This window comes from Barbus barbus (assembly GCF_936440315.1).
Source record: "Barbus barbus genome assembly, chromosome: 10".
In the NCBI taxonomy this organism is placed as follows: Eukaryota; Metazoa; Chordata; class Actinopteri; order Cypriniformes; family Cyprinidae; genus Barbus; species Barbus barbus.
Window position 1 is genome coordinate 30,952,130 of NC_136738.1, and position 27,295 is coordinate 30,979,424.

Consider the following 27,295-nt stretch of genomic DNA (forward strand, 5'->3'; position numbering starts at 1 on the left):
CCTTTTGTCTTCTTCCTTTTTTATGCTGAATGGCTCTTGTTTTTTCAGGAAAAAAAGAGAGATTACTCTCTGCATTCCCTTGATGCGTCTACAGAAAATCAATAACTCTGGCTGCATGGGCTCTGGTGGACAATGATGACAACTCCTCAGGATGCGCCGCAGACTAATGTGGAAAAATAGGAATTAAAACAAAATAGCTACATTAATTTGTTTTCCATCAGCCTCTGGAGAGATAGTGTGCAGCGTTGCTCTCAGTCTCATTATACTTTCTAATGAAGACTCTTTTAAAAATCCTTTTTAAGGCGACAGGCAGATTTGCCCTTCCCCCCGTTGCGCTGCTGCGCCTTGCTGTCATTGTGCTTCTGCTTATTACTTTACAAATGACCGAGGTGAGGCTGACATTTTCACTGCATGCAGAAAAGCTCGGTATGCACGGCCTCTGCGGTGATGAATTTGCTTTGAGGTTTCACGTCCCCCTCTGCTTTTAACCATCAAGATTCCCCAATACAATTAAAATCACAGCATCTCGCCGCAGTGACAAATGCATCTGAAGAAACAGGCGAGCTGGTCCCCGATTCCGCTCCAAAAGCAACGCACAAACCTCAGTGAAAAGAATACGATGGTAAAATCAATGAACTCGCAGGAGTGTGAACAGCCACAGAAACCTATGAACCTATCACATCTTTAATTCAGGAGTGACTTTGTCAGTAAATTGGTCTCTTACTGTTAACAGGAGCGAGGTGTGAAATCACAGGCCCTGTGGATAAAAACATATCAATATTTTAATAGTTAACTTGGTCATTTTCACCTTCTCATAAAAATATATCGACCACATTATTTTGTGCTGGTAAAGCAGTCTAAATATATAAAGGTGCACTAGTCTCAGCCATGATTCTTTTCTCTCCAAGCAATGGTGCTTTTTAATAATATGTTCATTTATTTATTCATGAGTCCAACTGTTTATAGAAAATCAGCTTTAAATCAGTCTAAAATGCTTAGCTGGTCTCCCAGCTTGGCTAAACTGGTTTTAGAGGGGGTTTGGGCACTTGTCAACTGGTCAGGTTGGTTTAAGTCAGGTGTTCTCACTGCATGATATGTCACATCCAGTGCTGTTGTATCTGACTGATACACTTCAGGATTTTTGTCTTTTCTTTTCTCCATGCCCTCTCAAAAATGTGAACTTAAGCATGTGGCCATTTTTTTGCTAACTGAAATCTCACGTTTATCAAGCTGTAAAAATTGAAATGAATGAATTCATTTAAAAAAGAAAGAACACGTTTGACGATGGACATGCAAAAAGTGTTTCTGATTGGCTTAAAAAGTGCGCCACCAGCTCCCCATTTCACCTGATAGCCTATCTATCTGTGACCCTAAGAGCACAGGTATATTTGTAGCAATAGCCAAAAATACATTGTATGGGTCAAAATTATAGATTTTTCTTTTATGCAAAAAATCATTAGGATATTAAGTAAAGATCATGTTCCATGGAGATATTTTATAAATTTCCTACCATAAATGCAACTTAATTTTTGATTAGTAATATGCATTGCTAAGAACTTCATCTGGACAACTTTAAAGGTGATTTTCTCAAGATTTAGATTTTTTGCATCCTCAGATTCCAGATTTTCAAATAGTTGTATCTCAGCCAAATATTGTCCTATCATAACAAACCATACATCAATGGAAAGCTTATTTATTCAACTTTCAGATGATCTATAAATATCTTTTTTGTGGTCACATATTTGTAAGCTTGATTTTTTTTTAAGTCGTTTAAATAAAGTCGAATCAAGATTCATAATGATTGATTATTATTATTTTTTGCCATTGTTGTTTTCGTCCGTTTCTGAATTGTAATAGGCTAATAATAATAATAAATCAAATAGCCTAGTCAATCCTACAACAGAGAGAAGCAATTCAGTTCTGCTAAGTCAGATAAAACAGTGATATGAACCTGTCAAACGGAAAGATTTAGTGATAGTAGCGGTTTCGGTTTGGTTCTGCATGAAGCCTAAATGCACAAATGAAGCTGAAATGATGAACAAGCGCTCTGGTGACGTCACGCCGCTTCCTTCAAGTGCGGTGGAGCGTGACGCTTCAGTCCGCGCGCCGTTAAGGATTCACGCGCACTCACTCAAGAGCGCCGCTCTGCTACGACTCCTCAGAAAACGGTCGGAAATTATCAGTTTTCTTTTACAAGGTCGCTGGATGATTGATCTCACAGTGAAAGCAGAAGGTGAGTGAGTTATTTCATTAATCTGACGGAGACCTCGCGTCCTGGTTTGTGTTTAGTACTTGCTGTTTGTTGTTTGCGCGCTGAATCCGGTTGATAACGGTCACAAACTCACCAAAAGATCGGTTATTGATCTCAATCTGTTGTTAAAGTCATCGGGTATAGAATGTATATCAAACTTGTCAAAGTATTTCAATTAAAACGTGGCTTTAAAGTAGTTTTCTGTCATGACAGGGATGTCAAGTGCTCTTTGTGTAACGTTAACTAGCATCACCTGGTTAATGGGTTAACTAGCATCACCTGGTTAATGGGTTAGTTGACTAGTCAATGATGCTTTTCATATTCCAATAAATATACATATTAGAATCTGTATATTTCATAAGGGAAATTTGTAAGTGTGTATCTTAACTGTTTAATTTTAGATATCAATTTATATTCGCTAGTTTGCTAACTTATGACTGATGGGTATTTAAGTACAAATATTGCGTTTATCAATTAAAGAGCTTATAATAAAAAAAAATAATTAGGCAAAAAATAACTGTAAAGATGATTTTCTTTTCCTTTTAACTCTCATCATTGATGTCGACTGCAGTTAGAGGGAGAAACATGAAATTGTGCACAGTATTCAATACTCTGCTTTGCTTTCCAGACAGAAAGTTGTTTATCTGTTGGTCTGCTGCTGTATGTGTTTCTATGGAGGCATTAGCCAAATCATTCAAGTCGAAAGGAAACCGCTGGGTGGGAGAGGTTATTGGTTATTACTTGGCCTATTATTTTCTAATGCACACTGAACAGAGTCTTAAAATGCATAATTTGGGGAGGGGGTGCAGTGAGATTGGGAATAATTAAAACTTGTCTGTATCTTGAAAATAAGTGTTAGTCTTTTTTGATTTATTGATTCATGCATCAGAGAAAGTGCCATGTTTATGTAGCCTGCGCAGTTTTATTGTGATGCATTTTTTCTGCTTGTTTTACTTGCTTGTAAGCAATGGGTTGTTGAAATGAGTTTCCACGTTGAGCCAGATCCCCTTGAACTGTTTGACTTTTGAAGTGTTACATGCCTCTATAATCACTATTTAAATGGGATGAGTTATTGTATTGTTCATTTGACCTCTTGAACTTGTTGTGTTTGCTTGTATAGAGATTCCTCGACAGTGAGAAATCAATGGCACACGTGATCAGACCTTGAGATCTCACAAGCCAAAGACATGATTCAGATTCAGTCCAGTGATTGAGACTGTTATCATTGGCCATAAAGATAAAAGTGGATGTTTTATTATTATAAATGTGACTGAGTTAGAGTAAGGAGAATTGCTTTTGAGAATAATAGGATTTACAAAATCTCACAGTAATAAAAATTTGGAGCTGAATTGTCATGAAATTCAGCTTTTTTTCCTTTTGATTTTGGGACCAGCTTGTGAGATTCGCTCTGTGTTTCCCTCCCTCTCCGTTTGTCTTTGCTTTTTTTATTTTGCAAATGCTCCGCTCTTTGGTGACACCGGCTGAACGGACGACGCCAGAGATCCGAGCGTCTTCCTAACAGCATGACATTGTGCTTTAAGCCTCGAGAGATCCGTGAAATGAGCTTAAATCTCACCACATTTGAGCTCTCAATACCAGCTGCATGAAGTCTCGGCACTGCTGCATAAGACACTGAAGATCTAAAATAATCTATGTGAATCTTCTTTCTTTTTTTTTCTTTTTTTTATTGATTGTCTGAGCAAACTGATTGACTAGAATGCATGTTGGTAAAGCTGAAAAAGAAACCAGCTGAGCTACTGTCACACTTCTGAAATATGTGTTTATGCTACTTTTAGTTAGTCTGAGCAGCGTTCAGGATAGTTATTGATGGTAAGTGCTTTAAAGCACAGTTCTGCGTTTGTGTCTTTGAGCTAATGCACGGGAGCAGCTGTATTGCTGAGTGTCTGCTGTTCTTTGCATCTCTACTGGGAATGCGCATCTCTTCTCGTCTGCGCTGATGCATCGACCTCGCAGCAGCTGCCTGATTGTGTGAAGATGCTTGGAAGCCATTAGTGGAAATGAATTGAAAGGAACAGAAAAGACCCTCCTCTTTTCTTTTTTCTTTTTTTACTTGCCTTGCTTAGACACATACTCGGAGACATGGATTATACTAATACATTCTCTCAAACTCACGTTTTGTAGTGCAAACAAATGTCTATTGTTGTTTTTTGTAGAGCTGCAGTTGAACACAAAAGCAGCCTGTGATGTACTTGTGTCTCGGCTGCGGGAAGAATCTACAGCTGTCAGGACTTGTTTTGTGGTTGTACCTTTATTTTGCTACTTGAAAGGAAAACACGGTTTCACAAAGCCTTCAGTGATGATGATTCTTATTCTCACTGCTGAAACCGGTTTCTGAGGCATTTCTCAGAATCATTTGTGAAAAACCCTTGTTAGTTTTTTTTTTTATTTTTTTTTTATTGTATATTTATTTTGTAAATAATAAAATCAACATGACCTAATTGCAGAACAGGCAATGTTTATACTGTTGATTTCAGCAACTCTTTATGTATCAATTCATGTTCATTTTCCTTGATCTTTTGGCCTTTAAAAACATGCATGGAAATACACATTAGGTGTTTAGAAACGGTTTAGTCACAGTGAGGTAAAGAGGAAGTCGTACAGATGCTATTATGCAAGAACTAACAATAGCAGAAGAAGTAATAAAGAGTAAAGTGTCAAAGTCTTTGCTGTATGTGTCTGTGTGCTGATCCTTGTGAAATATTAGAAACAGACTCAAGTCTTTTTAAATAAGATCCTTCGTCATTTTAGGTAAATTTTGTTGCCCAAAATCAGAAAATTAGTTTCACCAACAAAAAATTAAGACTGTGTGTGTGAGAGAGAGAGACATAAGCATTTGGAGCAAAATGGGCCAAAATAATTATTACTGAAATGTACCTGAACTTTTTTTATTTTTATTTATTTGGTCGTTTTTGATTAAATCACTTTAATTTAAATCTCTCTTTAATTATTTAAATCACTGTGAAGGCAGTACAATGACCAGCCCTATAAGTTTACACTATTTTTTTACATTATATTAATGTCAAATAATATTTGGTTAATATAATAAGATTATTTGCATTTCAGTAATGGAAATTTGCACATGAAAATTACATCAAAATGTGGCAATTTTTTTTTGAATAAGAAAAAATTGCATTTTACGAACACATATTTTATTTACTTATTTATTGCTTTGTAAATCATCGTTTATTCTAGTCACCTGTTTTGTATTAATCATCTTGTTTGCTCCTTTGTTTCCATTTGGTTCCTGCGCTTTATAAGTCCTTATTTCTTCCCTTATCTTTTGTCCTGGATTATGTTATATGGAAAGTGTGTTGAAGCTATTAAAGATTCCTGTTCATTTACTCCTTCGTCCTGAGCCTTTGATCCACAACCACAGATCCGTTACACCTACGTAAGTTTTAACTATTAATGTCAAATAATATTTGTTAAAGTGCGATTTTGCATTACAGTAATTAACATTTGTAGGCCTATGAGCCTAATTGTCATAATGACATCATTCATCAAAAATACATTATTTTTATATATCGGCCTATATATATATATATATATTTCTTCACCATTTGGTACCTGGACATGTTTTTGATCGGTTTCGTGAGATTCGCCCACATAACCTCATTGACTTGCGAATCGAATTAAATATGTAAAGCATGTAGAGACACAGATGGATCCTGCTTTTGAAATGAATCACTTAAACAGCTGGAAGACCTACAGCGATTTGGGGGGGGGATTAGATTTTACTGACAGTTTTGGGAATTCATCTGGTCAAAGATTCAAATAATAAAGCAGAGTTACAGTCAGAAGGTCAACACAGATTTATTCAAAACTGCCATCCTTGAAAGTGCAGCGACCACCCATGAATACTAACTGCTCTGCATCATAGTCTGGTATTTAAGGGGATGAAAAATAACACTGTGCCATTTGAATGTGCTGCATGTTATCAGGCTCCGCTCTCCTGGCAGGCAACAACATTAGCTCAAGGTTACAGTAATACTGCTTGAAACGGCACTTTTAAATGCTAGCAGAATCACTGTTCAGATTCTGATTATTCAAAATGTTACTCGCATATTGCACGCATGCATTTTCAGTGCAGAACGAACACTCTGCAGCTTGTGGTTGCAGTGGACAGAGACTATTAGCCTACTCTATCATTTGTTTGTTTATCAGTTTTAGTTTAATATAGTGATGATAAAGGCACGAGAGGCTTATGTTACAGCTATTATTTATTTTGAGCAAGAATTTGAGACCAGCACATGGTTTATAGCTTTTTATAGCAGTATGATAAAAGACTCCAATTTTCAGTTAATACATTACATATGAGTAATAATTGAATTTGATTTTGGACTGACAGAAATTCTTAAATCGATTCACATTTTACACTATTTTTTTCAGTGTTGAGTTTAATTTATTTTTCATCCCCAGTATATTGTGGCACAGTCTAGAGCTGAATAAAAATAAAACTGAAATTGCAACATGGCTTGGTGTGATTTATCAAATCAAAAAGGTTGGTTTAAATAAAAAAAAGTTTTGTCAAAATAAAAGCTTTAAAATAAATTACGCCAGCTTTCACAGTTTGTTTTATTTTACAGTGAAAAATTACAATAGTAGCCCTAATATTTTTGTTTTGGCTATTTATGTTGTAGTGGTAATAATAATTATAAATATTATTGCTGTTGTTTTTGATTTACTATGTAAAAAAAAAAAAAAAAAGTTGTTGCTGCTGTTGTTTTTTTTATGGTCATATTGATATAATCAAAACATTGTCCAAATTGTGCAGCCTTAAAAACAAGCGTAGAAAAACTTTTTTTTTTTTTTTTTTATATATAGCATGTTAGATCAATTTTAAAGTTATAAACTTTTTATCAGAAAGTCACAATTACATTTTTCCCCAAATCATTCAGCCCTTGTACAGTGTTTTAAATGCATAAACAACACATAAAATACAAACTGTTATTGTTCATGTTGGTCATGGTCCTCTCCAGCCTTAGTAGCCTTTCTTTTTTTCTTTTTTCATGGCCAGAGTAAGTTGCAAACTGGACAAGACTTTTTACAAGTCCTCCAAATCTTTGTGAGACTAGGTTTTTTGTTGATCTTGAAACAGACCCTTTATTTAACTTCAACATGCATTCATTTTGTCATGTGTACAGGTCTTCTTGGAGGGGAAGTCCATGTAGATGTTTTACTGGTTGGGAATGACTAATCGCTGTGCTGTTGAGAATGAGGTCATTGGATGAGGCTGTAGGGGAGAATCTACTTCATGGCTAGAAAAAAAAGGGGGGATATTGTGTGCATTTTTAAAGCAAATGAACCACAGGGCCGTCAGTAATTAGGGCAGTTTTCCTGATGCGAGTTTGCGTCTGCACTGCACCATCCATCTTTCACTACTCGCTCACTTTTCCACAATCTTACGCTCATTAATCAGGATTCTGGGCTCCTGCAGGGGGGATCGGGAGGTCTGTCTTCTGCAGAGTCGTTTGGGGGTCTGAAGACCGCAGTTAGGCCCCCAGTGCAGCAGAATAAATGTGATACGGCTTTGAATGCATAATTCAATATCTCCTCTTTGTCTCTGGTTGATGTTTTGGAAGGTTGCAGACATGAGTCTTTTTTTTTTTGAGTTAAGTATAGTCTCAGACGGCACGGCCGCCCATGATCTGCTCACTGATGCGTGATGCACAACTGAAAAGCACTTGTTAAAACTGAAAGCTCAGATTGTCTGACATTGAGCAACTTCTAAGAGTTGAGTGCACTATAGGCACTAGCAGGATTACTAGGTTTTGTCCAGTTAGTGGCTTTTAATCTTAAGAAGATACTTGGTTTTGTTTGAGGTGCTTGGTAGGCACGTGAACACAAAACAAACAGTTTGGTCACTTTACCTGTCAGTCAGACCATCTTTTCATGTACAAGTGGTTTCTTGGCCAGAATAAATGGTTGTTATTGCTATTTAGGGCATAGAAAACTCACACCTAGTTATTTATTAAAAGATGAGCCACCACCATTATGCCTGCCTTTGTCTGTAAAATTCTGTACTATTTTTAACATAAATAGACAATATTATCCAGAGAGATGTTTAACTGATGTATTTTAAAAGGCATCTGAATTTTTTTTTTTTTTTTTTTTTTTGTCAAGTGTTAATCTTAAATGTCTTGTATAGCTTCTTGTTAATTGTATAGCTTCTTGTTAATTGTATGACTAATGTTATTTATTCAGTTTTTTTTTCTATGATGGCCCTGCAGCTGACATGGTATTGAAAAAATAAAAATACAAATAAATTAATAATGTAATTTACTTTATCTAAATTGTCATAGTGATTTAATGTATTTTTGTTTTTAAATCCAGGTTTGCTGTGTTTCATTATAGGACTACACCATTTGGAAAAATGTTGTGATTTTATATATGAAGATGTAGGGGTGTAACGATTCATCAACTACATCGATGTATCGATTTATATTCATATGATCCAACTACATCGATCTGTGCTCAGCAAGTTGGCCTTCCCGACGACATATATCGATCTAACATCGTTTTAAAAGGTAATCTATCGATACTAGGAAATAACGCATTGGATTTAAGCACATCAGACTTTATATGGATGTTTTTTCTTAGCACTTTTAATGATAAAGGCGTTAAACGTTACTCGATTCAGTCTGCCTATCTGTGACGTCATCGCCACGCGCCAGCAGCAGCGCAAAGACAACAAAACATAGCATGGCAGAGGAGAAGTCGACGAGCGAGAAATTATCAAGCCACCATTGCGGTCCAGTGTGTGGAAACACTTTGGCTTTTGCAAAGACGGAGATCGCACTTTATTTTTTATATTAATACTGTATTTGTATTATTTTTGTTGAAAAACTACAGCAAAAGTAGCAGGTAAACCTACTGTTAATTCAACCTGAAGAGATGTTGGTTGCACTTTATTTTTGATATTAATATTGTAATATTTTTGTTGAAAAACAAAAGCAGAAGTAGCAGGTGAACGTACTGTTGAAATGTTGGTTGCACTTACTGTACTTTTATTGAAAATGAGCAGAAAAGGTTAACTTCCTGTTAATTCAACCTAAAGTGTTTGTTGCACTTTATTCAAATAAAATATGAATGCATTTGCCATTAATTGTTGTTTACTTGTTTGTTTATATCCATAATTAATTGATACCTGATTCCCTTACAAGAAACAACAGGAATCTAGGAAACTTCACCTGCGCTGTCCAGTATCCAGGTATTTATTTCAGTCACGCTGGTTGAATTTTTGGCTGAAAAGTTACTGAATCGTTTCGGATTGTATCGTTCTAAATGAACCAATATCGTCCTTGTATCGTATCGACAACCACGAATCATGATACGAATCGAATCTTTGTTAAAACAAATCGTTACACCCCTAGAAGATGGCTATATAATAATATAACAATTTGCCTAATAATAATAATATCTGCAAAGGTTAAAATAATAATGGTAATAGTATTAATGATGATGATTGTTATTTACATTTTACTAAATATAAATGACAAACACAATTTTATTTTGCATTACAATTGTAAAATTACAATACTAGTATTTATAGCTATCTTATTTGCTTCATTTTCAAATGTCAAACCATCAAGCTTTTATTTTGATGATAAACTGCATGGTGCCCTTAAAGCGCTTCTCATTAGAAGTATAGGAAAATGGTTGGTGCATGTTACATTACCAAATGCATGTTAAAGCGTCTCAGACTCCGTTCAGATGCAGAGATGGTTTGTGCAAAGCAGCATTTACTGTGAAACGAGTTGCTCTGAGACGCTGAAAACACTGGTGGACCATGAGCCGCTCACATGTAAATGAACACAGTGCTGCACTTTACTCTGAAGCATGCAGCGCGTATATTTATTTAATTAAATCACAGCCCGTGTGATTTGATAATCTCAGAAAATCATAACATTATTTCAGTTTTGTTTTGATTTAACTGAGCAGCCCTCCCAGAAATGATGCTGTTAGTAACAGGTCTAGCTATGTGATACTAGGTTAAGTGTAATCCTTCTCAGCATGAGACATTAAAAACATGGTCAATGGTCCCTCTCTCACACTTTTCCTTCTCTCTTTTTCTCTTAGTCTGTCTGTCACTTAAGTATCTGCTGTAAATGGATGTCACATGTCCTTTGCTCAGGGAGGTACTGAGGCTTCCTGTGGTGTTAAGAGCTCATGTTAAAATGGCAGACCTTTTTAACCTTCTTTATTACTGCATAGCACTGTTTGTCATAGGCGATCAGTTTCAGTAATGCCTGATAAGAAAAATAGTGATTTCAGTGAAGATATTTCACTCTTAATTATAATCTGTACTTTATATTGTAATATATAATATACATTTTATTAGTAGTAGTATTATATTTAATTAAATATCTAGAATTTTTCAGCCTTTATTATTAACGTAAGTGTATTTACTGTATTACATAATTAGGTTAAATTATCTTGAATTTTTCAGCCTTCTAATTTATCTGGATGCGGAATGTATAAGATTGAAACTGGTTTAAATTAAGTTTGATTTCAGATTTTGAATGGCTGGAATTTATATTCACACTTTCTCTTCCAGAATATACATTTTTAATAGATTATTAGATCAGATTGACATCTTATGACCGTTAAGGTTAGGAAGGAACGGCCAACAGAACAGACCTGCAGAGATAAGATTGCTGCATGTGTGAACGTCCCATTATGGAGATTCATGTGAAGGTGACCTGTATGTGAAATGTGCTGCTCTTGTTTTTTCCTCTATGAAAGCATGCGGTCCTGTTAATAACCCCTTGCTCACTGCGGATCTATTCTACTATACTGTCTTTACATCGCAGATCTCCGTGAGCCGTTTACCTCATCCACACACAAACACAGGTCTTTATCCGTAGATTACAGCAGCATGTCATCTGACTTATAACTCGCTGACTCGAGGGATGAGGTAACGCATGTCCAGTAATTTTACCTGCTCTAATAGACAGTGACAGTGAAAATTCATCCAGTTTGCAAATTAATCAGAAATGATCACTAAAATTTTTATTAGCAATTCATATCCAATCAATTTGTACATTTATTTTTTACTTCAAAAACCACAGAGTGTAAAGTGATGTGCAGTTTACAAAAATAAATAAAATAAAAATAATACTAAAATAACATAATAAAATACAGTGACATGCAAAGCGATAGAAATATTACGTTGCTTTAAAAAAACTAAACGAAAAACAGAATTCATTTTAATCACATTTCATACTGGTAATTTTCTGCCAGTACTCTATCCATTAATTTTATTGACATTTCCATTAACTCTAAAACACAACGCACTGCAGTGCACAAGTCAAAAGTGGAGGCCTCATCGAACGAATGTTTGCATTTTTATACGTGTAATATGCAAAATATCATGTTTGTCAACACAATCATATTTACTGTCTAACTCTGGTGTCATTTATATAGATGGAGCTGGAGATCAGTGTAAAATTTGTTTTCCGATTATTAAAAATAATAATATACTATATATGTCAAATGACAGGATGTATTCTTTTCCTATCTAATGTGTTGACAGGCAAGCTAAAAGTTGTAATAAAATGGAAGAAGCAGAACCGAATAATCCAAAATGGCAAAATAACACACTTTTGCACATCTGTAGCCTGTTTTCTCTCAAAAATCAATGCAGTGATTATTAGTGTTAATCCAGATGGAAGTACAGGATGACGCACTGCTCATAGCCACCGGCCTCTTCATTTCATCTGCCATGTCAGATCGGTTGCCAGATTTCAGCATTTGGGAAATGAGTGAAAGCCGGATATCCTCTCAAAATGATCAGCCAGTGACGTGTGGTGGAAAATGAGGGGCCAAAGTCCCCTTTCTGGGTTTGTTTTGATGTAGATGTAACTAAAAGTGGAGAAAAATGAGTGTCAGTTGTTTACTTTATAGTAATTTATGGGTCAAAGATGAAAAGGGGTTTTCAAGCATGAAACAATTAGTTTAATACAGCTTTAAATTTAGGCCTAGTTGTTTTGTTTTTTTTACATTAGAATGTTTAAATTTTTCTGAGCAAAAATTATTTTTTACCATGATTTATAGAAAATAAATATAATTCAGTGTAACAATAGTTTATATAGCAATAAATCTTGTCAGGCATATTTAGAAAAAGATTCATAAGATAGCATTAAATGACTCTGTTTAAGGATCAGTGCAGCAACAAAATGATGCATATTACTTGTGATTTTAAGTCTTTACCAGTTTAAAATAAAATAAGTTTTAATTTTTACGTAAATGCCTCTTACACTGATAGAATATTACAGTGTTTCACCCATATCTTGATATTTTTACACGTTGTTTGAAATTAGACAAATTTTAATTTGGCTTTCATTTAATATGCTTTTGTAAATGTAATTTGATGCAGACAACAAAGCAAGCTGATTTGCAAACCAGTTATGAACATGATAGAAAATGGTTACTATAGCAAAGTAAAACTAAAATCATTAATAAAAAGTTAATCAAAATAAAATGCTAACTGAAATAAAATTAAATATATAAATGAAACTTTCATTTAGTTTAACTTTAACAAAAAACATACAATTTTGAAAAGTAATAAAATGGAGAAGACTTTTTTTTTTTTTTTTTTTTTTTTTTTTTTTAAATAGTGACAAACTCGCCAATAAATTACTGAATTTATTAAAATATTTCAGAATATTAACAACTTTAATAGTCTATACTAAAATAACACCGATAGAGAGGCTTTGAAAGGTTAATCAGCCAGTCACAGTGCTATGGAGGCACTAACTCCTCATATATATATATATATATATATATATACACAGGTCCTTTTCAAAAAATTATCAGTTGTGCACTCAATACTTGGTCGGGAATCCTTTTGCAGAAATGACTGCTTCAATGCGGCGTGGCATGGAGGCAATCAGCCTGTGGCACTGCTGAGGTGTTATGGAGGCCCAGGATGCTTCGATAGCGGCCTTAAGCTCATCCAGAGTGTTGGGTCTTGCGTCTCTCAACTTTCTCTTCACAATATCCCACAGATTCTCTATGGGGTTCAGGTCAGGAGAGTTGGCAGGCCAATTGAGCACAGTAATACCATGGTCAGTAAACCATTTACCAGTGGTTTTGGCACTGTGAGCAGGTGCCAGGTCGTGCTGAAAAATGAAATCTTCATCTCCATAAAGCTTTTCAGCAGATGGAAGCATGAAGTGCTCCAAAATCTCCTGATAGCTAGCTGCATTGACCCTGCCCTTGATAAAACACAGTGGACCAACACCAGCATCACTGACTGTGGGTACTTGACACTGGACTTCAGGCATTTTGGCATTTCCCTCTCCCCAGTCTTCCTCCAGACTCTGGCACCTTGATTTCCGAATGACATGCAAAATTTGCTTTCATCCGAAAAAAGTACTTTGGACCACTGAGCAACAGTCCAGTGCTGCTTCTCTGTAGCCCAGGTCAGGCGCTTCTGCCGCTGTTTCTGGTTCAAAAGTGGCTTGACCTGGGGAATGCGGCACCTGTAGCCCATTTCCTGCACACGCCTGTACACTGTGGCTCTGGATGTTTCTACTCCAGACTCAGTCCACTGCTTCCGCAGGTCCCCCAAGGTCTGGAATCGGTCCTTCTCCACAATCTTCCTCAGGGTCCGGTCACCTCTTCTCGTTGTGCTGCGTTTTCTGCCACACTTTTTCCTTCCCACAGACTTCCCACTGAGGTGCCTTGATACAGCACTCTGGGAACAGCCTATTCGTTCAGAAATTTCTTTCTGTGTCTTACCCTCTTGCTTGAGGGTGTCAATGATGGCCTTCTGGACAGCAGTCAGGTCGGCAGTCTTACCCATGATTGCGGTTTTGAGTAATGAACCAGGCTGGGAGTTTTTAAAAGCCTCAGGAATCTTTTGCAGGTGTTTAGAGTTAATTAGTTGATTCAGATGATTAGGTTAATAGCTCGTTTAGAGAACCTTTTCATGATATGCTAATTTTTTGAGATAGGAATTTTGGGTTTTCATGAGCTGTATGCCAAAATCATCAATATTAAAACAATAAAAGGCTTGAACTACTTCAGTTGTGTTGTAATGAATCTAAAATATTTAAGTCTAATGTTTATCAGTACATTACAGAAAATAATGAACTTTATCACAATATGCTAATTTTTTGAAAAGGACCTGTGTATATATATATGCCTTTATTTCACTGGTACCCCTCACATTTACATCAAGCTTTTGAAGCTCAGTGTGAACTGAAGAACAAATGAGACACTTAATCTGGTAGTTTCAATGTATAACGATGAGTGCATAACATAATATAGTTGATCTTCTCAGTCAGTTTTTATTTTATGCACTTCTCTGTGAAAGTGCCACTGAATTCTTGAATTTCAGGTGTGAAGGTGGAGAACTCAAACAAAGTCTTGAAATGAGTTGTTATTCCTGTGTCACCAGGAAATCGTAACCTCATAATCCATCACGTCTGTTGGAGTTAAAGGTGGGTGGGGTGTGGATGAACTGGAAAGTCTTTCTTTTCTCAACAGCCGTGCCTTACTATCATTATGAGGAGACAATGTGTCTTTCTCTATCTGTTTTAACAAAGGCAGCGAGGCGATCTGTAACTCAAGCCATGTCTGTAACTTTGCACTTCAAAGAGTTTGTGGAAAGAGCTTTTTCTTTGCTGTGACCTCCAGCACTGGATAAAACATGGCCTTCATAAAAGAGAGAGAGTCCTTCCATCATATTCTGGCAGTAAAGACCTGTCGTAATGTGGAGCTTCTTAACGGGAGATGAGCTCTTTATGAACAGCTGTGTTTTTTAATTTGAAACTTGCATGCTTTATCTTGTGGGCAAATATATTTATAGCTCGTCATGCACAAAGCAGCATGAGTTATCCAATGAAATGCTCTGTAGAATGGAAATATCCCTCCCCCTGATATGCCTCTGACTAGCTGCTTGTGTTTAGCAGTATCACAAAATAAAAGGGATTTGTAGTTTTGTTTCTGCAGGACTGCTTGTTGTCTATATAATATAAATAATAAAAAAACAGAATATAGTATAGAATATACAGTATAACATTTGAAGGGGATCAAAACCTTTCATCAAAGTTGTCCTAAAGCCAAAATGCGTTCTTGTCTTAGGACAACTTTCAACTTCTTTGATCCACTTCAAATGTTGACTACTGTAGTTGTAAATATGTAAATAAATAACACAATTAATTTTAAAATGTAGGCTGTGTGTTTTAGTTTTTCTAATTTAACTTATCACTTTTTTAAATATTTTTTCCTAAACTTAAACTAAGCTTATTTCCACACTAAACGAACATAAGGAAGAATATTTATTGTGTATATGTGCGTGTGTGTAGTGTACACATGTATTTCATTAAATATATTTTTTTAAATGTAAATAAATATAATGTATATATTTCTTAACTTATTTAAATTTTTGTAATTGTGTAATTTTAAAATATTTTTACCTAAACCTAATCTAAGCTTTATAGGCATGATTTCTATACTAAATGAACAGAAGGAAGATTTTGTGTGTGTATGTATGTTTAGTCATTTTTATTTGTACTTTTATGTATATTGTTTGAATGCAGTTTTATTTATTTTTTTTACTTAATTTTAGAACATCAGCAACTCTTTCTCACTCAATACATGAGCATGTGCTAATCGGATGCCTGTTCTAGATATCTATTTAGCCTTCACATTGATTAATATTGCTTGAAGTGAGTTTCCCAGGCAGCAACTATTGTTTTTTTTCCTTTCAGCTGTTTTGTTCATCTGGTGGTAATTTCCATAAATGTCAGTGTTGAGAGAGACCATACGGAATGACGTGATTTTCGTGTAAAGCTCATCTCAGTCAGTTTCTCTCTCTTTCTCTCTGAGTGTTTTATGTAGTCGGTAATTTGAGAGGGTGTCCCATGCCTACAATTAAATTCAGTCCTGTGATGTTAAAGAATAAGGTTAGAGTTAGTAAAGTTTTACAGGACAGAAACTTAATGAACATTCATCAATGTATTGCAAACAAGTACTTGGCTGGCAAAGTATATTTGATAATAGTTTTCAGAATAGTGATTTAATACTTAAAGGTGCAGTAGGAGATCTTGGAAAATGCACTGAAAGCGAATGTCCCACCCTCCCTGCAATCGTGGTCCAAAGCCACGCCCCCTGAACGCATATATACGCTCAAAGACCAGAATACCAGAGACAACATTACTACAATAGGCTACATGAGCGCCCCCCCCCCCCCCCCCGCTCTGTATGAATCTCTTATCATTTGTTCCATTCAATCGTTAGCGCACTGCGACGTGGACTTCACCGGGCATTCTGCCATGATTTAACTTAGAAGAGAGTTTAAATAGTATTTATTTACAGAAGTATATTATGTCACACTTCACGCTTCTTTAAGTTTTGTCTGTGTGTGAAGATGCTGAATGAATGTTCCGAAGTGAAGTAAACGTCAATGGATTTCCCCTGCTCAGGGAGTAGGGAGCAAAGAACGCTGTGTAGGGAGCATGTCAATCGGAACACAGTTCATGCATGTAGCTCACTTCTGACGAGCTGGTTATCTGAATCGGGGCTGTGACGGTCGCCATGACAACCGTGTCACCGTGGTTGATTGCCACCGGCAGTAATGCATGTGACGTCACACACTCTATAACGAGCATAAAATACAAGTTTTTGTATACAAGTGCAATTATAGTAACAGTTGCAATAGAATTCGGTACTTATTGCATGTACCATTTAGTTGTAAATTGTTTTATTTAGACTGTCAATTCACAAATGACCTCAAACGCCATACATGGCATTTCCTTTACTGTCTACACTGGATGCGAGAGGCATTGCGCGGCACGACAAAATACAATAGGCAATAGAACACAATACATTATAATCAGTGATACTGGATGCGGTGCGGCACAACAAATCCCCCACAGTAAACTGATGCCTCGTTTTATGACTAGTGTTTACGTTCTAATTGTTATCAGGCCAACGCAGATTTTCCAGCATGTGATTGAAGTTGTTACGAATTATTTAGGCTACTTTCTTATTTAATTGAATTATACAAATAAACACGTACGTTTGTTAATAGATGTTTGAGCCACGCCCGCATTTGTTTATTTTTTGTTTCAAAATTATATATAAATAAACACCGCGTCACCGCCAGTAGTTGGTCCATTACCACCACCTGTGGTAAAAATCTGCTGAGGACTGGAATTGGGAACCGCTGGGCTACATCATGTGTCATTCACCGGTGAGAGAACTTTATAGTACAGTTAGTAAAAGTACTACAATACCAGGAAGGAAGATTGGGTTGTTATCTTTGTCTGCAGTTCTCGCTCTGTCTGCACAGCGTGTGTGTATGACAGTGTGTGCACAGAGGTATGCAAATACATATGTTGACAGGCAGGTAGGAAAGCCAATTAAAAAGCTCGGACTGAGCATTTTGATTGGACTAACATTTCTTGGTCCTTAGCCTTCCACAGAATATATAAATACATTTAGACCAATTAACTTAATGATTGCTATCGGGATGTGAAGAGACTTTCAACCAGGATAACAACAAATGTTTCTGAAGACAATCACCTATGGCACCTTTAACAATTTAATAGAAACAATTAGGGCTGGGACGATATGCTAATCTGCCGATTCAATACTATCCTGATACTTGTGTGCTGATTCAACATATATTTCAATAATTATTGCGATTTATATAGGGTAAACGTACCTATTAAGCTCACTTCCATTTGTGAGATCAGATTATAAAAAGAAAAAATTATTTATTATCCTTTATTTATTTGATGTCTTAACCAATTGATGTGTTTGTTACTATATACATCCTGTAATTTGAAGTCAATCAGATCATTGCACACTGAGATATGGGTCTCTGTAAGTTCACACTGTCTGGAGGCCATTTTGAAAGCTGTCTAAAAACTTTCACCAAAAGAGAACCTTAAATGTGTTTTTTTTTTTTTTTTTTTTTAATAGATGTTTAAGCCTTTATTTTGGGTAAGTTTCACTACTTATTGTAAAATTGAGAGATTAATGTTCAAACTTGCATATTTTATAATTTTGCATCTTTTTTTTTTTTTTTTTTTTATAGTATTCATTTATTTGTTTTTTTTCATTTATTATTTTATTTAAATGTACTTTTATAGCCCTTTTTCTCTTTTCTGGGAAGAGTTTCAAGTGGGTGTTTCTTTGAAGCCTTACAGCGACTGACTTATAAGCAGGTGATTTCTTGTGCTACATAAAGCTCATGATCATCTTGAATTCTGTTGACTTGTTCCACAGTTTGAAGGACGTGTTTTCCAGAAACGGGCAGATTTAAGTTTATTTGCAACCTGAGAAGGTTCAGCTTGCTCAGCTAATCTTTAAAAAATCTTCAGGTATTTTTTGGCCCATCTTCACTTTTCATCTTGTGACATTGTGACAGAACCTTTCTTTCTTAAAGTTCTCTATAAGATCCTGACACTTTGAACTTCTGGAGAATCTCAGTAGGTTTCAGTTCATGAAGATGTTAACACTAACTTTAACTAAGACACTAACTAAGTGTCTTTGGTGTCTTTTGTAGTTAATTCATCACAAGTCTTTTGCAGTTCATTTGCACCTCCTCTCAGCACGTTTTGAAACCCTGTTGACTATTAACATGATCATGATCGCCTGATGGTCTTTTTTTCTTTTCTTTTCTTTTTTAGTTGTCTGTAGTGGGATTTCTGGTTTGAACTATTCCTTTTAAGGAGCATTGATTCTCTGAAGACGATTGATTTTACTACCTTGTGATTTACTCTCTGAGGTTTTGAGATGTAAATGAATGGTGTGTGTGTAAGAGATTAATTGCAGATGTTAAAATACATGTGGCTTCATTTCCTTTAACACTTTCCACAAAACGCACCCATATGATAATGTTTAATAAGACAAGAAAGCGGCAGACTGACCAGAGGACGAGGAGGAAGTTGTATATATGGTCTGATTTGTAGTGTATGAGAGAAACAAATTCAAAACATACCTAACCACCAGCATATGCTGGATTTTTCAACCGGGTTATCATTTGAAAAAAAAAAAAAAAAAAAACACATTTCACCTTTAAAAGAGAAGTAATGTTTTTTTTTTTTTTTTTTTTTTTTTTTATTCTTTTTTTTATCTGTTATACTAATTGTTCCTCGTGTTTTATTCCAGGTTCCGGAGCGATGATGTCACAGAGCTGAAGCAGAGGCCGTCATTTACAGTAAGGGAAATCACTCACACAGTTGTGTATGTGTGGTTGCACTTGTAATCCTGAACCCATTTTGAACCCCAAAAACCAGTCAGCCAATCATTATGGCAAAATAAACCATGTTGTGAAGCTGAAGGGATGTCGTGTTGATGGTTACGTGTGGTTTTCTGCTGCGTCTGTCCTTCAGCGGCGTCTTTGCGAGTGATTGCTGTGATGCGATCAGAGGAGACGGCTCATTAGGTCAGGAATGTGTTGAGCTGTAATGACACGCTCATCAGAGAGACCAGATCGCATCTCTTAAGGTCAAAGCCAGCGGGAGGCTGCACACAAACTCACAGTAGACCTCAATGCTTTAGCTTAGTCGGTCAGTACTGCTCATGACTCTGTCTGAAACCAACGGCAGCCAGTGACTTCACAGAAAGCTGAGGAAACTGCTTCAGACCGCCTTCCAAGGCATCGTAATATCACATCTAATCATGTAGAGTAGGGACTCCCAAACATTTGTTAGCTGAACAGCAAAAATATTTGCTTAAAGTATCCCTGATATTATTTTGAACAGCACATTTGCATGTTCTCGGTTAATGGTCATATGACATGCAGCTAAGCAAATCAATAAACAGTTTTTAGTAAGGGTTTTATTTTAAAATGATTTTTTTTTTGAATGATTACAGTATTGCAAATTTCCTGCAGTACCCTCACAAACCTACCTGTAGAACCAAACTAACATTTTATGAATACTGAATGCTTGGAAAGCTTTCCTGTAGCTAATAGTAGAGCATGACACTAGCAACGCAAAGATCATGGGTTCGATTCCCAGGGAAAGCAAGAGCTCATAAGAGCTGATAAAAATGTATAAAAACTGTAACTTGAATGCAATGTAAGTCGCTTTGGATAAAAGTGTCTGCTAAATGCATAAATGTAAATGTAAAACTATCAACTTGTCAACTTATTTCAGGATGCCTTTTTTCTTTTTCTTTTTTTTTTTTTTGTAAATATTTTAGTATTGCAAAAGTAATGTTGTAAATATTTATTTTTATTAAACCGGTTAATTTGGTGTCACTTATATACTTTTTTTTTTTTCTTTCTGTTTTCATTTTAAATTTTTACGTTTTAGCATTTTTTGGTCTTTTTTTAAATATGCCTGTATTTAATGATTACATTATTTCAAGAAACAATTTATCTAGTAATACCATTACAGTATTTATCAATCTTTTTTAAATTTAGTTTGTTTTAACAATTTTATGCCATGTCTTTTTTTGTATTTCTGTTTAGCTTTGGTTTTAAATTTGATTTATAATTTTAGTAGTTTTGAATAGTTTAGTAGTTTGTTATTATTTTAATTTGAAGTGTTTATTTCAATTATTGAAAACCATTTTTAATAGTTTTATTTACCAACAACAACATTGAAACAATAAATGAAATGCAAACGCAGAGGGACTGCTGGGTTTTCGGTATGATTGTATCACTAGATGTGTTCAGAGAGGAGGATGAAAACAGACAGAGGTGTTTTGTAATGTTGTTCTCAAGCACTGCTGAGATGATTGTGGCCTGAGGTCACAGCAGAACGTTATGAGATCCATCTTTGGAAAAATCAATCCCGCCACTAATCAGTGTGTTTTGTGGAGCTGAAATCACGGCGGTGAAGTGGCGATTCATTAGAGGAGAGCGTGTGGTAGCTGTGGGGCTCAGCTGGGATAAACCTACAGCAGGTCAGGTGAGGTCGGCCTCCTTAAGTAACATCACAAACACACAGATAGGGTTGCTCTGTCGTCCAAACCTGTTCATCTGAGGCTCCATGGGTTGACACGCAGGGTTATATAGCCTCCTCTGGTCCATTCACCTTCCTTCGTCTTGCTTTTGTTTTTCAATGGGAAACAAGTTTTTAGTTAAAAAAAAAAAGTTTCATAGTGCAGTGAATTCTTATCTAAATAGATTATGGAAAAATTCAAAGTGTTCAGACAGAGCTTTTATTAGTGTCTCAAGGTGGAATGTTTGATTAATTTACACAAATCTGTTCAGACTGTCAGTGAATTGATTCAAGCTCTGATTCAATGATTCGTTTGTCATCACTCAATGTCCACAGAAGTCTCAGATTTTCTTTTTTATATTAAAATGCTGTAGTATAGTTGCATATTATTGCATTACTATTTTACATATTATTGAGCATTTAATTGAAAATGATTATTGAACTTGATATCGAATTGAAGCTTTTTTTTTTCAAAGGAGTTTTAATTTCAATTAAACGTTAAATGTGAGAAGTAAAATATATAAATAAAATTAATAAATTATTAATTTATATATAAAATAATTAAATATTTATAGATTAATAAAAAAATAAGTAAAAAATATTCATACTATTATATTAATTGATAAATATTATTAATATTGTAGTAAAAATGTATAGTTACATACTATTGTATTACTATATTACATATGGTGCATATATTGAAAAAAAAAAATATTGAACTTAATATTGCATTGAAGGTGTAAGAAGCAAAATATCTTTATAACATTGCCAGACTGTTTACCATTTAAGGAACAGAAAAGTGATAATTAATCATTTTGACTTCCTCTAATTTGTTAGCAATAAAGTTTAAAGTTTGCTAAATAGCAATAAAGTTCCTCTAATTTGAGAAAAAGAGCAAATTCATAAGACCAAAAATATAGTTTTTAGACCAAAAGAAAAAAAAAAACTGTTTCAGTGCATTAAACTTCTATTTGAAACTATCATGGAAAATTTGATACAAGCTGCTGCAGGAACTGATTCAAGCATTGAGTTGATGTAAGTAGCTTCAACCTTGTTTGCTTTCCTCTGTAAAATTGACTCAAGTAGCCGCTGGAAAATTCTGCCGCTTTAGGGATGTACGTCTGAAATAACTCCAGTAATATCCGCTCTCCTCTTCGAGCTGCATAAACGGCACTTAGCGGGATGAGAGCGATGCCTGTGGCGCTGAGAGAGAATATCTGTGCCGTCAGCTCTTCTCGCCGCTCACAGAGGTGACGCCAAGGTGAAGGCAGACTTGCAGAATGGTTGGAAATCATTGATATTCTGACTCGCAGGCTGCAAATGGCTCGGTGGCAGATGGAGTCTTTGTCAGTGAAGAAAAATGGCAGCGAGGGAGTAGCGGCACTGTTTCTCCCCCCTGTTGACGAGCGAGTATGGATGACCTTCCTCGCTCGGGGGAATCCAGCACCACTACTTGATCAATTAGCAGTCTCTCTTTGTTTACCAGGGATGTGGAAGAGGATCAGATTATGCAGTTTTAGGACCGGCTGTGATGGTGAACACTGGTCTTGTCTCTGTGTTTAAGTACAGAAAGGTTTATTAGTTTATTACATTTTGTCAGTATTGAAATATAGAATTAAAAAAAAAATGCAGTAGCAAAAGACTCTGATTCAATGATTTGTTTGCCATCACTCAAGTGTTGACAGAAGTCTCACATTTTCTGTATATTCAAATGTTTCTGTAAAAAAATATATAGTTACATGTTATATATTTTGGTGCTCTGCTTGAAATTGATATTGAATTTTTTTTTTTCCTTTTTTTTCGCTTCAGAGGAAACTAAAGAAGTAGTAAAACACATTAAACATCTATAATCAAGACAATATAGTATTTAATCATTTTGATTTATATAAATTATATTTCTTCCAATTTGGGGGGGAAATCTTGAGCCATTTTGGTGCAGATTCAAAAATAAATATTTAAGATATAGAATAAATCATCAAAAGACCAAAAATAGATTTTTTTTAAAGCTATTTTTCTCCTTTTTCCATAATTATTATAAAGCTCTTTATGCATTAAATGCGACAGAATTATGTTATGCACAAGGCTACTCTCATTAAAGTCGATCTTTAACTCACAATTATGCCTTTTGTATTTGCATGAAAGACAGTACAGTAAACGATGTGCTGTTGAATTTAAAAAGGAAAAAGGGAATTGTTTGCAGCTCTCGTTTAATCTCTTGTTTAACAATTAGCATAATTAATGGACTAAACTATCCCGATCATTAAAGATTTTTAAAAAAAGATTACATTTAATGATTTATGGAGTGAAGTAATTACCCAGCATTCACTGTTCAAACACGGAGCACGTTTTTGTGCTGCTGGGTGAAGGAGAGATTAAGCATGCTGTGCATTTGAATTAATTGTTTTTGCTGTGAAATTCTAATGGTGATTTCATCTAAACAGATGAAACAGGAAGTTGTTCAGTAACATGATGGTTACGTGATGGTTTCAGGTTTGTGATCAAACAAATATTAGTTCTAATTTCTCTGACATCCATATTCCATGTTGAGAATGGGAAATCGATGAACAGAAACAGCCGTGCGGAGTGCTGAATAACATCTAGGCTCTGGTGTAATGTGTATGTATTGCAGGTTGATGCTTGATTTTTCATTAGCGGCCTCATTGTCATGCGCGCTGTGTCTTCCTGCACCAGAATGCACATTGTGTCGTACTGCGGCTTGTCATTGTTTGAAAATTGAGTGCATTTTTTTTGTTTTGTTTTGTTCAGGAAAAAGTACAAGATTCTGTTTAGCATGCACAGGTTGTGGTATATTTATGATAGGATAAATGTAATGCTTTTTTTCCCCATTTGGGTGAAATTCACAAATATTAAGATTGACTATCATCAAAAGAAAAACTAAATGTTTAAGATATAGAATAAATGGAATGCATTGATAGTTCTAATTTGGAGAAAAAAAATGTGTGTGTGTGTATATGTATGTATAGGTATATAATATAGGTATTTATGCATTTAAATGTGAGGTTCTACTTTTGTTTGTTTGGTTTTTCGAAAAAAAAAAGGATAATATTTTTACTATTAGGAATATTTATGATTTAATAAATTGCATGCATTTTTTAACATTAGCTTAAAATGATCTTGTGCAACTGTTGGATTCATAGATTTAATTGTCATATAAGCAGTGTATTGTCACTAAGAATAAACCTGTTTTCTCAATTGGATGAGCGTGAGGCTGCAGGTGACAACTAGCCGTCCAATCAGATCGCATCCTTCTGAATAAATCACTTCAGACTAGAATTGGTGATGGATGCCCTGGGAATTTTCTCTCATGCTGTTATACTGGAAAATGTTTTGCATATTACTGTCGGCGCTGGGACTCAGTTGTGCATCTAGGGCATATAATATCTTACAGTGACCTGTGCAATGACAGCTTTTCCTGTTGATTTTACATCAAGCAATAGACGAGCTGATTCTGTTCATAATTTGTTTTTAAAGGGCTGTATTTTTTAACTATGCATCTTAACGTTTGCAGTCATTTGCGTTTAAAGTGGCACTATAATGTGATGAATCCTTCATGGTGTAACAAGCACGCAGCGCTCTTGGCAGCGCTCTCTGCTCTTTAGAGATGAATGAGCGTTGGCCAAGGGCAGTGCCAGTGTGTTTGATGGTGTTGATGATTTATGATTACTTTAACAAGCCAATTTGTTCCTCAGCATTTAAACAGCAGCAGTGCATGCTTTAGTGGAATACATCATTGAGCAGTTGACAGAAGATGGGCTTTGTAAAATATATACAAGCATTGCAATAGAGAATTACAGTGTGCTATTCAAAATTGTTAGAGATTAAGTTGTAAAATATAAAATGCATATAATAAAATAGCTTGAGGTATTATTATGAGCATGTTATGTTTGTTAAAGAAATAGTTCAACCAGAAATAACAATTTGTTAATGTACTCAAACTCATCTACATCTTGAATGACCTGAGGGTGTTTCTTCATCAGATTTGGAGAAATGTAGCATTGCATCACTTGCTCACCAGTGGATCCTCTGCAGTGAATGGGTGCCGTCAGAATGAGTCCAAACAGCTGATAAAACATCACAATAATCCACAAGTCAATGTCTTGTGAAGTGAAAAGCTGCGTGTTTGTAAGAAACGAATCCATCATTAAGATGTTTTTTAACTTCAAACTGTAGCTTCTGGCTAAAATACGAGTGCATAATCTATAATAACGCTTCATGCAGTGAAAAAGTCCATCTCCTATTGTCCTTGACATCAAAATCCACCTGCATATTTGTTTAGAGCTGTTTTGGTTTTTAAACTGTGCTCGATCTGTGCAGATTTCTCTCCTGATTCAGACAAGATGATGTTTTCACTGGAGGAAGCAATATTATGTATAGAGGACCTTCAGCTGTAAACAATAGTTTGAAGTTTAGGATTTCTTGATGTTTGTTTTTTACAAATGCACAGCTTTTGTCTTCAAGATGCTAATTGATGGACTTCGAGTGGTGTGGGTTATTGTGATGTTTTTATCAGCTGTTTTATTATTCTGACGGCACCCATTCACTGCAGAGGATCCACTGGTGAGCAAGTGGTGCAATGCTGCATTTCTCCAAATCTGTTCCCATGAAGGAACAAACTCCTCTACATGTTGGATGGCCTGAAGTCTTTGTTTTTGGGTGAACTATTTCTTTACATATGAATAGCAGCAGATGTGCATCCGTTTAGCTGTCAGTGTCCTAAAGAGAGTGACCTCTTTGCATTAACAACTGGATGTTCAGTTCATGTAAACGCAGTGGTCTCTGTCTGAATCTTACATGTGTGAATGTGCGACTCCTGTGAGTAACTCAAATCTGTGAACAGACTGAGATGAAACTCTCTGAAGAGGAGCGTGGACCGTATTGAACCGCAGCTGCTGTGGTTTCTTGTCTTCCACTGGAGACGCCAAGATGTTTCAGAGGTTAAACTTGATTTACTTTGAACATCTGTCTGAAGCAGGTGTGAGGGGGTGAACATTGAGCTTCACAGTATTTCTGCTTGTGTTTCAGGGGAGTTTTCAACCTGATGAAAAAATAAATATGGGGGTTTCACAGGGTTCACTGCTTGGCACTTATGAAACATAATATTTAGGGCCTTTAGGTCAGTAACAGATCCTTGGCATTTTACAGATATACTGCTTGTTTAATTGATAGATTTACACACTCACTATACATGTCTCGTGAATTTTAATGGTTTATTTTGGTAGGAAGAGGGTTATTATAGTTAACTAAAAAAAATCCATAAAAAATAGTACTGCAAATATAATAAACATTAACTGAAAAAAAATTGCCCATCTTCATTTAGGTTCTTGAACTACTAAAATAACTAAAACCAATAAAAACATGAAACTAATACAAATAACAAACACACAACAAAATTAATAAAACTTTAAAATGAAAGTGTAAAGAATCTTATTCAAAATATTAACAAATTATACTAGAATAACACTCAGTGAAACACATTGTTTTCAGCTCAAATCATGTTTATTCTCATATTTAATGTGTTCTGGGTTGTTTTCTTCGACTACATAGTGTTGATTTCTTTTAAAGATGAGGGCATCACGTATCCGGTTTAATTTGACTATCATAAAGTGAGAAGTCATTTCTGTCCTAGATATCCATGATTTTATATTATTATCCCACCACAGAATTACTAGACTAAATGATAAAGAAGTATTAGATTACTGATTATGTCTTTGTTCATGCCTTTTGTGAGCTATTTTCTCAGTCAAAGCCCAAATTACTGTCAGAAATGTGCAAATAACCAGCACCACCATTATTTCATTGTCATGGGAGCCTGCTTTATTTGCTGTGGTTTACTGTTGCAATAAACAAATGAATTTTCCAATTTGTGACATTATAAAAGTCTGTTCAAGGAATAATAAAGACTCATGTAATAATAAAGATAATAAATATTCATACTTTTTCCATGCAATAGCAGCTCATTGTGACCATGTCAATCCAGCTCCAAAAAGGGAAACAAAACAAAAAATAGCATAATCTTATTCATAATAATAATAATAATAATAATAATGAAAATAAAGTAAGATAAAATAACCTGTAGTCCATATGACTT

At 35.3% G+C, this 27,295-nt stretch overlaps 1 protein-coding gene across 1 annotated transcript in view; it reads left to right on the plus strand.

Moving 5' to 3' along the window:
* Positions 1-2,096: 2,096 nt before the first annotated feature.
* The window catches only part of baz2bb (bromodomain adjacent to zinc finger domain, 2Bb), an 87,690-nt gene continuing 62,491 nt past the window's right edge, over positions 2,097-27,295 (plus strand). Inside the window, exons 1-2 of the mRNA XM_079426580.1 lie at positions 2,097-2,233; positions 19,403-19,451. The gene's annotated coding sequence lies outside the window, so the exon portion shown is untranslated. The remainder of the gene's footprint in view (positions 2,234-19,402; positions 19,452-27,295) is intronic.